This window comes from Ranitomeya imitator, chromosome 6, assembly GCF_032444005.1.
Source record: "Ranitomeya imitator isolate aRanImi1 chromosome 6, aRanImi1.pri, whole genome shotgun sequence".
Lineage (NCBI taxonomy): Eukaryota > Metazoa > Chordata > Amphibia > Anura > Dendrobatidae > Ranitomeya > Ranitomeya imitator.
In genome coordinates, this window is record NC_091287.1 from 478308327 (window position 1) to 478321924 (window position 13598).

General features: G+C 42.5%; 1 protein-coding gene across 2 annotated transcripts in view; it reads left to right on the plus strand.

Moving 5' to 3' along the window:
- Positions 1–486: 486 nt before the first annotated feature.
- CPNE3 (copine 3) overlaps positions 487–13598 on the plus strand; it is a 105375-nt gene continuing 92263 nt past the window's right edge. Inside the window, exon 1 of one of the 2 annotated variants that reach the window (XM_069731574.1) lies at positions 487–563. The gene's annotated coding sequence lies outside the window, so the exon portion shown is untranslated. Of the gene's footprint in view, positions 564–602; positions 687–13598 lie in introns of those variants that run through there. The other variant, XM_069731575.1, reaches the window with a different exon arrangement.

The window sequence follows — 13598 nt, forward strand, 5'->3', positions numbered from 1 at the left end:
CGTAGTACGGCTGTAAAATACGGACCGTATTGTCTTACGCCGAGTGTGACGCCGGCCTTAGACAGATTGTTTTCCACAGGCAAAATGGGCCAAAAAACTGATTTAACTGGTTGTTAAAAGTCTTATAGAGGGATGCAGCACTCATGGTGTGTACACGGATCGCAATGCTTGGCCTGACCGACGATCTCGCGCATTGAATTTACAGCTTCAGGACACGTTCACACGTTCAGTATTTGGTCAGTATTTGATATCAGTATTTGTAAGAGCAGGACTGGAACAATCAGAGGAAAAGTATAATAGAAAGACGTCACCACTTCTGTATGGAGAATGTGGCTTCGTAGACATATTTGGGAATTGTAGTCTGTATACGGACAATGAAATATACGCCCCTGACTGTATATTACATGGAATATCTGTAGGGGACACACATATCACACGTGTGTTCACCCGGCCTAACCCTTGTCACGACGTCAGGCGGGCGGTGCAGACACAGCACACGGCCCCCACTATGAGAGCGCTCTAATATGGGGGCCAGGAGGAGAGGGTAGGAAATCCTGTCACTGGTGAGAGTGCTGGGAGGGGAGCAGGGAGGGAGGGAAGATTTACCTCAGCTCACTACATAACACACACACAACAGTGCAGAGAGACAGCAGGGGACCTCGCCCAGCGGCTGCTCATATACCGAGGTGGGTGCCTGGGCCAGCTGGGTGACTGCTGGCTGCTATCTACATGGCTGCTGCTGGTGGCAGGGTGTGGTGTAGCTGCATTTCTCCATTGCAATCCTGTGTCTGAGGGAGTCTTATCCAAGAGTGAGGCCCCAGTGCTCAGAAAAGTTACACTGCAAATGTTGTACTGTACTGCCATATTGATACCATACAGCAGTATAAATGTGTATATGCTCCATGTATACAGCACTTACTCTAGTGGCAATACCGCACACAGCAGTGTATCCTGAGCATGTGGTGTATAAATCTGTATATATGCTCCATGTATACAGTGCTTACTATGGGGTCAATACTGCACACAGCAGTGTGTCTGCATGTGGTGTATAAATGCATATATTCTCCATGTATACAGTACTTACTATGGGGGCAATACCGCACACAGCAGTGTGTCCTGAGCATGTGGTGTATAAATCTGTATATATGCTCCATGTATACAGTGCTTACTATGGGGTCAATACTGCACACAGCAGTGTGTCTGCATGTGGTGTATAAATGCATATATTCTCCATGTATACAGTACTTACTATGGGGGCAATACCGCACACAGCAGTGTATCCTGAGCATGTGGTGTATAAATGCATATATTCTCCATGTATACAGTGCTTACTATGGGGTCGATACTGCACACAGCAGTGTGTCCTGAGCATGTAGTGTATAAATCTGTATATATGCTCCATGTATACAGTACTTACTATGGGGGCAATACCGCACACAGCAGTGTGTCCTGAGCATGTAGTGTATAAATCTGTATATATGCTCCATGTATACAGTACTTACTATGGGGGAAATACCGCACACAGCAGTGTATCCTGAGCATGTAGTGTATAAATCTGTATATATGCTCCATGTATACAGTACTTACTATGGGGGCAATACCGCACACAGCAGTGTATCCTGAGCATGTAGTGTATAAATCTGTATATATGCTCCATGTATACAGTACTTACTATAGGGGCAATACCGCACACAGCAGTGTGTCCTGAGCATGTGGTGTATAAATGCATATATTCTCCATGTATACAGTACTTACTAAGGGGCAATACCGCACACAGCAGTGTGTCCTGAGCATGTGGTGTATAAATCTGTATATATGCTCCATGTATACAGTACTTACTAAGGGGAAATACCGCACACAGCAGTGCGTCTGCATGTGGTGTATAAATGCATATATTCTCCATGTATACAGTACTTACTAAGGGGAAATACCGCACACTGCAGTGAGTCTGTGTATGTAGCGTATAAATGTGTATATGCTCCATGTATACAGTGCTTACTAAGGGGCAATACCGCACACAGCAGTGTATCCTGAGCATGTGGTGTATAAATCTGTATATATGCTCCATCATCCATGTATACAGTGCTTACTATGGGGTCAATACTGCACACAGCAGTGTGTCTGCATGTGGTGTATAAATGCATATATTCTCCATGTAACAGTACTTACTATGGGGGCAATATCGCATACAGCAGTGTGTCCTGAGCATGTGGTGTATAAATCTGTATATATTCTCCATGTATACAGTACTTACTATGGGGTCAATACCGCACACAGCAGTGTATCCTGAGCATGTGGTGTATAAATCTGTATATATGCTCCATGTATACAGTACTTACTATGGGGGCAATATCGCACACAGCAGTGTATCCTGAGCATGTGGTGTATAAATCTGTATATATGCTCCATGTATACAGTACTTACTATGGGGTCAATACTGCACACAGCAGTGTATCCTGAGCATGTGGTGTATAAATCTGTATATATGCTCCATGTATACAGTACTTACTATGGGGTCAATACCGCACACAGCAGTGTATCTACATGTGGTGTACAAATGTATATATTCTCCATGTATATGGTACTTACTATGGGGGCAATACCGCACACAGCAGTGTATCCTGAGCATGTGTATGAATGTATATATGCTCCATGTATACAGTACGTACTATGGGGTCAATACCGCACACAGCAGTGTATCCTGAGCATGTGGTGTATAAATCTGTATATATGCTCCATGTATACAGTACTTACTATGGGGTCAATACCGCACACAGCAGTGTATCTGCATGTGGTGTACAAATGCATATATTCTCCATGTATATGGTACTTACTATGGGGGCAATACCGCACACAGCAGTGTGTCCTGAGCATGTGTGTGAATGTATATATGCTCCATGTATACAGTACATACTAAAGGGAAATACCGCACACAGCAGTGAGTCTATGTATGTAGCATAGAAATGTACGGTATATATGCTCCATGTATACAGTGCTTACTATGGGGGCAATACCGCACACATCAGTGTATCCTGAGCATGTGGTGTATAAATCTGTATACAGTCATCTCCAAAAGTATTGACACCCCTGCAATTCTGTCAGATAATACTCATTTTCTTCCTGAAAATGATTGCAAACACAAATTATTTGGTATTATTATCTTCATTTAATTTGTCTTAAATGAAAAAACACAAAAGAGAATGAAGCAAAAAGCAAAACATTGATCATTTCACACAAAACTCCAAAAATGGGCCAGACAAAAGTATTGGCACCCTCAGCCTAATACTTGGTTGCACAACCTTTAGCCAAAATAACCGGTAACCATCAATGAGTTTCTTACAATGCTCTGCTGGAATTTTAGACCATTCTTCTTTGGCAAACTGCTCCAGGTCCCTGATATTTGAAGGGTGCCTTCTCCAAACTGCCATTTTTAGATCTCTCCACAGGTGTTCTATGGGATTCGGGTCTGGACTCATTGCTGGCCACCTTAGAAGTCTCCAGTGCTTTCTCTCAAACCATTTTCTAGTGCTTTTTGAAGTGTGTTTTGGGTCATTGTCCTGCTGGAAGACCCATGACCTCTGAGGGAGACCCAGCTTTCTCACACTGGGCCTTACATTATGCTGCAAAATTTGTTGGTAGTCTTCAGACTTCATAATGCCATGCACACTGTCAAGCAGTCCAGTGCCAGAGGCAGCAAAGCAACCTCAAAACATCAGGGATCCTCCGCCATGTTTGACTGTAGGGACCGTGTTCTTTTCTTTGAATGCCTCTTTTTTTCTCCTGTAAACTCTATGTTGATGCCTTTGCCCAAAAAGCTCTACTTTTGTCTCATCTGACCAGAGAACATTCTTCCAAAACGTTTTAGGCTTTTTTAGGTAAGTTTTGGCAAACTCTAGCCTGGCCTTTTTATGTCTCGGGGTAAGAAGTGGGTTCTTCCTGGGTCTCCTACCATACAGTCCCTTTTCATTCAGACGCCGACGGATAGTACGGGTTGACACTGTGGTACCCTTGGACTGCAGGGCAGCTAGAACTTGTTTGGATGTTAGTCGAAGATCTTTATCCAACATCCGCACAATCTTGCGTTGAAATCTCTTGTCAATTTTTCTTTTCCGTCCACATCTAGGGAGGTTAGTCACAGTGCCATGGGCCTTAAACTTCTTGATGACACTGCGCACGGTAGACACAGGAACATTTAGGTCTTTGGAGATGGACTTGTAGCCTTGAGATTGCTCATGCTTCCTCACAATTTGGTTTCTCAAGTCCTCAGACAGTTCTTTGGTCTTCTTTCTTTTCTCCATGCTCAATGTGGTACACACAAGGACACAGGACAGAGGTTGAGTCAACTTTAATCCATGTCAACTGGCTGCAAGTGTGATTTAGTTATTGCCAACACCTGTTAGGTGCCACAGGTAAGTTACAGGTGCTGTTAATTACACAAATTACAGAAGCATCACATGATTTTTCGAACAGTGCCAATACTTTTGTCCACCCCCCTTTTTATGTTTGTTGTGGAATTATATCCAATTTGGCTTTAGGACAATTCTTTTTGTGTTTTTTCATTTAAGACAAATTAAATGAAGATAATAATACCAAATAATTTGTGTTTGCAATCATTTTCAGGAAGAAAATTAGTATTATCTGACATAATTGCAGGGGTGTCAATACTTTTGGCCATGACTGTATATGCTCCATGTATACAGTGCTTACTATAGGGGCAATACCGCACACAGCAGTGTGTCTGCATGTGGTGTATGAATGTATATGTTCCATGTATACAGTACGTACTAAAGGGAAATACCGCACACTGCAGTGAGTCTGTATGTAACGTATAAATGTGTATATGCTCCATGTATACAGTGCTTACTATAGGGGCAATACCGCACACAGCAGTGTATCCTGAGCATGTGGTGTAGAAATCTGCATATATGCTCCATGTATAAAGTACTTACTATAGGGGCAATACCGCACACAGCAGTGTGTCCTGAGCATGTGGTGTAGAAATCTGCATATATGCTCCATGTATACAGTACTTACTATAGGGGCAATACCGCACACAGCAGTGTGTCTGCATGTGGTGTATAAATCTGTATATATGCTCCATGTATACAGTACTTACTATGGGGTCAATACAGCACACAGCAGTGTGTCCTGAGCATGTGGAGTATAAATCTGTATATATGCTCCATGTACACAGTATGTACTAAAGGGAAATACCGCACACAGCAGTGAGTCTCTGTATGTAGCATATAAATGTATATATGCTCCATGTATACAGTACATACTATGGGGGCAATACCGCACACAGCAGTGTGTCCTGAGCATTTGTATAATTGTATATATTCTCCATATATACAGTATTCAATATAGGGACAATACCGCACACAGCAGTGTGTATGTGGTGTATAAATGTATATATGCTCCATGTATACAGTACTTACTATGGGGGCAATACCACACACAGCAGTGTATCCTGAGCATGCGTATAAATGTATATATTCTACATATATATAGTATTTAATATAGGGACAATACCACACACAGCAGTGTGTATGTGGTGTATAAATGTATATATGTGCTCCATGTATACAATACTATGGGGAAATACCGCACACAGCAGTGTATCCTGAGCATGTGGTGTATAAATGTATATACGTATTCTCCATAGATACAGTATTTAATACGAGGACAATACCATGCACAGTAGTGTGTGTATATAGTTACCGGTATTTAGGATGGGGCTTGGCTAAGGAATTATTGATTTAAGGTTTGGCCTATTCTAGTCTTTCCTGTGTGTTGTGTACATATTGTATGTTTACATACAATGCATATGGTAATGTTTATTAGATGCCTCTGTGGGGATTGTCCTCCACGATACAATAATGTCCATGCACCACAGCTCGAGATGAGCCCGCACTTTATAGGACACATTCACATATCAGTTTCACCTTTACAAACCGTTTTTCTCTCCTGTTTTGCTTTTGTTTTTCTTTTAAAATATATATATATATATATATATATATATATATATATATATATATATTTATTTATTTTTTAACTGGAGGTGGTTAGGATTTGTTCACATCACATTGACCTCATGTTCAAAAGTCTTGTGAGGCAGCTTGAGTCTGAAGCTAAACAAACCCACAAATCTGAGGACCTACCGATGTAGCCATTCACAATAATCAGGTAGAGAAAGCACTTTGGATTCATAGCTAGCTCAGTGATTGTAGTTGAAGAGTGGTAATAAACAGTTGCACATCCAATTGGAAGAGAGTTTCCGGAGTGGGGTACCACAAGGCTCTGTCCTAGCCCCAGTGTTGTTCAACATTTTTATAAGTGATCTAGATAAGGGAACTGAAGGTAAACTAATCATATTTGCAGAAGATACAAAGATAGAAGGGAAAGCTAACACTAGAGAAGACAGAGAAAGGGTTCAAAAGGATCTAGATAAGGTACAACAATGGGCAGCGACTAATATGATATTTAATAGGGAGAAATGCAAGATTCTAAAGCTGGGCAAGAAAAATGAAAATTACATCTACAGAATGGGAGAAATAGAACTAAGCAACAGCACGTGTGAAAAATACTAATAAATCACAGACTGCACATGAGTCAACAGGGTGATGCAGCAGCAAAAAAGGCAACACAGGTCTAGGATGTGTTAAGAGAAGCATGGAGTCTAAATCACGTGAAGTAATTATTTCCCTCTACTCCGTTGTAGTTCCGGCGCTTGTGTGCGGTGTCCGGTCCCAGGATTGGTATGAGCGCAGGACCTTCCATGACGTCGCGGTCACATGACCGTGACGTCATGGAAGGTCCTTCTCCCATAGCATCTTTGGAAGCGGAACCTACCGCTTACAGTGCCGAGGAGAGGATGCGACGGCGGAAGGTGAGAATAAGGTTTTTTTTTATTATTATTTTTAACATTAGATTGTTTTACTATTGATGCTGCATAGGCAGCATCAATAGTAAAAAGTTAGGGACACACAGAGTTAATAGCGGCAGTAAGGGAGTGCGTTACCCGCGGCATAACGCGGTCCGTTACCGCCGGCATTAACCCTGTGTTAGCGGTGACCGGAGGGGAGTATGCGGGCGACAGGCACTGACTGCGGGGAGTAAGGAACGGCCATTTTCTTCCGGACTGTGCCCGTCGCTGATTGGTCGCGGCAGCCATGACAGGCAGCTGCCGAGACCAATCAGCGAATGAATAACCGTGACAGAAGGACAGACAGACAGACGGAAGTGACCCTTAGACAGTTATATAGTAGATAGGGCTATTCACATGTCCATGTTTTTTGGGTGTTATTGGAACCAGGTGGTGTAGAAAAAATCATGGAGAAATGTCTGTTTTTGATACGAGTCACTGATCAAAATTACCCAGACAGGTCTATGGGTCCTTGAAAATCACGGGCAGCAGACTCGTGTGTTGTCCATGATTACCGTTGCAATGTGGAGAAGCTTTGCACGTATTTTATTATCAGTTAAAAATCACTTTAAGGCCGGCTTCACACTCAGCGTATGAAAATACGGTCCGTATATTACGGCCGTAATACGCTGAAATGTCCCGAAAATAGTGGTCCGTAGCTCCTCCGTAGGCAGGGTGTGTCAGCGTTTTTTGCGCATGGCATCCTCCGTATGTAATCCGTATGGCATCCGTACTGCGTGGTTTTCTCGCAGGCTTGCAAAACCAACATACCGCTATAGAAGTGATCCATGTGTCCCAAAAAGAAAAAAAAAAATATATATATACTGTCTATATATATATATATATGTCATTAGACACATATATGTATATATATTAATATTTATTCCAGCGCTATACAGCTTGAAAGCCGGTAATTCAATTACCGGCTTTTTCTTTCTCCTTCCTAAAAGCCGACATGATTTGAGACATGGTTTACATACAGCCTGGGAGCTTTCTAGGAAATTTCCCACGATCTATGAACATCCAGCAGAGGGCGCCTCACCGCAAATGAAGCTAAATATAGCTCATTGATCTATATTTAGACTCATTCCCCGGGGTTTTGCAGCGAGGAGCAGCCTGCATTAGCAAAGCTCCTTGCTGCAAAATGTTTTAACCCCTTCAGAAGGATTTACATCGTTGGACGTTACAGATCTGCGGAGGGTAAGTATATTGTTGGTTTATTATGTTTTTTCTTTCACAGAACGAGGGTCTTCAGTGACTGGATCGGGCGTAGAATAAAATACTCCAACAACCATTGTTTTTATTTCATTAAAATAATTTTAAATAATGTGTTTGTGTTTTATTTAACCCTTTCATTCAATTGGATTAATAATGGATAGGTGTCATAATTGATGCCTCTCCATTATTAATTAGGCTTAATGTCACCTTACAATAGCAAGGTGGCATTAACCCTTCATTACCCCATATCCCACCGCTACACGGGAATGGGAAGAGAGTGGCCAAGTGCCAGAATAGGCGCCTCTTCCAGATGTGCCTTTTCTGGGGTGGCTGGGGGCAGATATTTTTAGCCAGGGGGGGGCCAATAACCATGGACCCTCTCCAGGCTATTAATATCTGCCCTCAGTCACTGTCTTTACTACTCTGGCGGAGAAAATTGCGCGGGAGCCCACGCCAATTTTTTCCGCCATTTAACCCTTTATTTTAAGAGCTAGAACGGCCAAATTTTGCAGATACACTCTACTGACATTAGTAGTGTGGAATCTGCAAAAAAAATGGAGAGAAGACATGGTTTACTGTATGTAAACCATGTCTCAAATCATGTCGGCTTTTAGGAAGGAGAAAGAAAAAGCCGGTAATCGAATTACCGGCTTTCAAGCTGTATAGCGCTGGAATAAATATTAATATATATACATATATGTGTCTCAATGACATATATATATATACCTATTCTATGTGTACACATTTATTCTACCTATTCTACTGTAAGCTGTCAGTGTGATTTTACTGTACACCGCACTGAATTACCGGCTTTTCTCTCTAACAGCGCTGCGTATTTCTCGCAAGTCACACTGCTTGTCCGTGTGAAATCCGTATTTTTCACGCTTCCATAGACTTTCATTGGCGTATTTCTTGCGCAGTACGGTGACAAACGCAGCATGCTGCTATTTTGTACGGCCGTAGAAAGCCGTATAATACTGATCAGTAAAATACGGCAGATAGGAGCAGGGGCATAGAGAATAATTGTGCCGTATTTTTTGCGAGTTTTACGGACGTAGTTTCTGCGCTCTTACGTCCGTAAAACTCGCAAGTGTGAAGCCGGCCTAAAACACTGATGAAAGTTGGATCCAAAACGCTGATGACTCAATGTATATGTGTTTACAAACTAAGGGCTCCTTTTCACTTGTGAGATAAACGTCCGTGTCTCGCATGTGAAAACCAAGCTCTGGCGCCGGCACTTAGGAGCGGAGCGTGCAGCTCCATGTGTTGCTATGCGGCCGCACGCTCCGCTCTGGAGTGCCAGTGCCAGAGCTTGGTTTTCACATGCGAGACACGGACGTTTATCTCGCAAGTGGAAAGGAGCCCTAAGGGACCATTCACATGTATAAATAAAATAAATGAGCATGTCCTACACTGGTTTGGTTTGCGGACAGAAGTTATATTTTTCTTTTCTCATTGCTTGGAAAAGTTGGGGAACGTATGGCACAGGGAGATTAAAAAGTGCTGAGACACGAAACACAAAATGGATGAAAATCAATCACACAGATGAAATATAAATTTTGTTTTGTGAACATGCACTTCTGAATAAAGCCTAAAATTGATGGCATAATCATCAATATCAGATTGATGTGGGTCCAACTCATGGCACTTTAGCTTATCAGTTGTTTAACCCCTTCACGTTTCAGTCCATTTTTGTTTTTGCGTTTGTTTTTTGCCCCCTTCTTCCCAGAGCGATAACTTTATTATTTTTCAGTCAATATGGCCATGTGAGGGCTTGTTTTTTTCCTGGACAAGTGACTCCATCGGTTTTACCATATTGTGTACTCAAAAACAAGAAAAAAAATCCAAGTGCGGTGAAATTGCAGAAAAAGTGCAAGTCCACAACTTTTTAATTTTTTACCATGTTCACCAAATGCTAAAACTGACCTGCCATGATTCTCCAAGTCATTACGAGTTCATAGACACCAAACATGTCTAGGTTCTCTTTTTACTAGTTAGTGGTGAAAAAAAAATCCAAAATTTGTTAAAAAAAAAAAAAATTGTAATTTTTCGTGATCTCGAGTTGGGTGAGGATTTATTGTTTGCGTGCTGCCATTTTTAATTATACCATTTTGGTGCAGATATGATCTTTTGATTGCCTGTTATCGCATTTTAATGTAGTGGTGCGGCGACCAAAAAAGCAAACATAATTCAGTCGTTTTGACTTTTTTTTCCCTCGTTATATCGTTTGGCGATGGAGGTTAATTCTTTTTTTTATATTGATAGATCGGGCAAGTCTGAACATAGCAAAACCAAATATGTGTATGATTGATTTTTCTTTCGATGGGGCGAAAGGGAGGTGATTTGAATTTTTACATGTTTTAAACATTTTTAAAAACTTTTTTTAACTTTTTTTGCATGCTTCAATAGTCTCTATGATGGGAGACTAGAAGCTGCCATAACCCGATCGCCTCTGCTACATACAGGCAGTGATCAGATCGCCTGTATGTAGCAGAATTGTTGACTTGCTATGAGCGCCGACCACTGGGCGGCGCTCATACCAATCCGGCATTGACAAACATAGAGGTCTGGTGGTCATGCCAACCCATTGGTGACCCGCGATCATGTGATGGGGGTCATCGATGGGCGTATTTCTGGCGAAATTGCAGGAAACGCATGTTAAATGCCGCTGTCAGAGTTTGACAGCGGCATTTAACGGATTAATAGCCACAGGTGGATCACAATTCCACCTGCGGCTGTTGCTGTTCAAAACATCTGACATGTGCCGGAAAATGGGAGACACGACATGTACCGTACTAGTACGGCACATGTTGTGAAGGGGTAAAAGCTTGCGATACACATTACACCTTTAGCGATCTCTTCTGACTCTCCCCGTACATAGGAATGCCCCTGTGTTCTGTTCTTGCCAACCAAAAGGCAGCATGGTGGCTCAGTGGTTACTGTTGCAGCTTTGCAGTGTTGGGATCCTGGGTTCAAATCTCACCAAGGACAACATCTGCAAGGAGATTGTATGTTCTCCCCGTGTTTGCTTTCTCCAAAGACATACTGATAGGGAATATAGATTGTGAGCCCCATTGGGGACAGCAATGATAATGTCTGTCAAGTGCTGCGGAGTAAGATAGCGCTATATAAGCAATGCATAATAAATCAGTAATACTGCTTTTTCCCGACACCGTGTGGTGGAAGACAGTCGGGAGGAAATCAAACATTATGGTCGGCTGATCCGTCCAAAATTCAACAGACTCTTATCTAATGTCTATGGTGGCCTCAAAAGGGCCTTGGCGCTCAGACAAGAACTGTGGTCTCTTCATCCTTAAGGTACCGTCACACTGAACGATATCGCTAGCGATCCGTGACGTTGCAGCGTCCTGGCTAGCGATATCGTTCAGTGTGACAGCGAACAACGATCAGGATCCTGCTGGGAGATCGTTGGTCGCTGCAGAAAGTCGAGGACTTTATTTCGTCGCTGGACTCCCTGCAGACATCGCTGGATCGGCGTGTGTGACGCCGATTCAGCGATGTCTTCACTGGTAACCAGGGTAAACATCGGGTTACTAAGCGCAGGGCCGCGCTTAGTAAGCCGATTTTTACCCTGGTGACCAGCGTAAAAGTAAAAAAAACTGGTGTCCCCGGCGCTGTGCTTCCTGCACTGGCTGTGAGCATAGTGCAGGAAAGCACAGCGCCGAGGACAGACAGTGGAAGGTAAGTATGTAGTGTTTGTTTTTTTTACTTTTACGCTGGTAACCAGGGTAAACATCGGCTTACTAAGTGCGGCCCTGCGCTTAGTAACCCGATGTTCACCCTGGTTACCGGCATCGTTGGTCGCTGGAGAGCGGTCTGTGTGACAGCTCTCCAGCGACCAAACAGCGACGCTGCAGCGATCGACATCGTTGTCGGTATCGCTGCAGCGTCGCTGAGTGTGACGGTACCTTTAATATTGTCCTATCTACCAGAACACAGTGGGTCTGATTAATTAATGCTTCCACAACAGAATTCTGGTGTAAAAGCTTTACAAAGTCACAAGTTCCAAGTTGCTTCTAAACATTGCAACTTTTGGCGTTTTCACGCCTGTTTCTCCCAAAATGGGTGGACTGGGGCAGGACAGAGCTGTGATGGGGGCTTGATGCTACAACTCGTCTAATTCATGATGAGCTATGGCGTTCCGTACTCCAGAAATCTTACTTCAGTACCTGGCTGGAGTGAGATTTCTGGTGTAGCGCACGCCACTCATCAGAAGCTCCTGATACATGAAGAGGCGTGTGATCGTCTGACTCCAGCACGTCCCCTCATCAAGACTGATGTGAACAACGCTGGTCTTGATGAATCTTCCTTATCCAGTTGACCTGTTAATGGTGCCCTTACGCGTTCTCACACTGTATATGTCTTTATAGTAAAAGCATACACTAGGTAAGCTGCCAAGCAACGCACACATATAATAGAAGTCTGCGTGGTATACTGCTTCTTTTTTAATTATGGGAGGCCACCACATGATTGGGCATTTTAATATTCCAAACAATTATTAATCTTTTACAATAATGTCAATTTATGTACGCCTCATACACACAGTTAGTAGAGCAATGCTTCTAGATGAGACTGTAGTGTGGTATAAAGGTACCTAATAACCGCACACGGAGCAATGGGCGATAACACTGCACATGGGGCTGATACACCACAGATTTTTTTATCTGGATTTTCTGCCCAAAAGTTCTGCATTGTATTACACTATCAACAAAGTGAATACTTTTTTTTTTTTTTTTTTCCTCATCCACCTGTTGTGGAAACATAGCCGGCCAGATTTTCTGTGTCTTGAGCTCTAGTGCCGCTTTGATATTCTCAGCATGTCCATTTGTTTCAGATTTCGGTCTTGACATCAGCATAGCAAAAGGTAAACTCTGTGTGCACATAGTCTATGTCAGGGGTGTCAAACTGCATTCCTCGAGGGCTGCAAACAGGTCATGTTTTCAGGATTTCCTTGTATTGCACAGGTGATAATTTAATCACCTGCAGAGAATGATTCCAGCACCTTGTGCAAAGCTAAGGAAATCTTGAAAGCACGCATGGTTTGCGGCCCTCGAGGAATGCAGTTTGACACCCCTGGACATCCGCAGCACATACGGTACATAGAATTTTGAAAAGATTTTGATGCATCGCAAAGCCATATTGTCTGCACCAATCTGCATTATAATCTGAACTGACATAGGCTGCTGTTTTTTTCCTACAGATATGTGATAGAAATCTGCTCTTATTATTTTTTTGCAGACTTTTTTTTTCTACGTATTTTTTGTTTTGCATTTTTGTGGCACATTTGACAGCTAATTTAATGATTATATATTTAGTAATGTAAAGCTAAAATTCAACTTTTTTGTTTAACTCCCTATAAAAGCCTTTTGAAACAAAAATACACCACAAAATGCACAGTTCAGCCGTGTATTTAAAGCGCAGTTTGTTTGAGTTT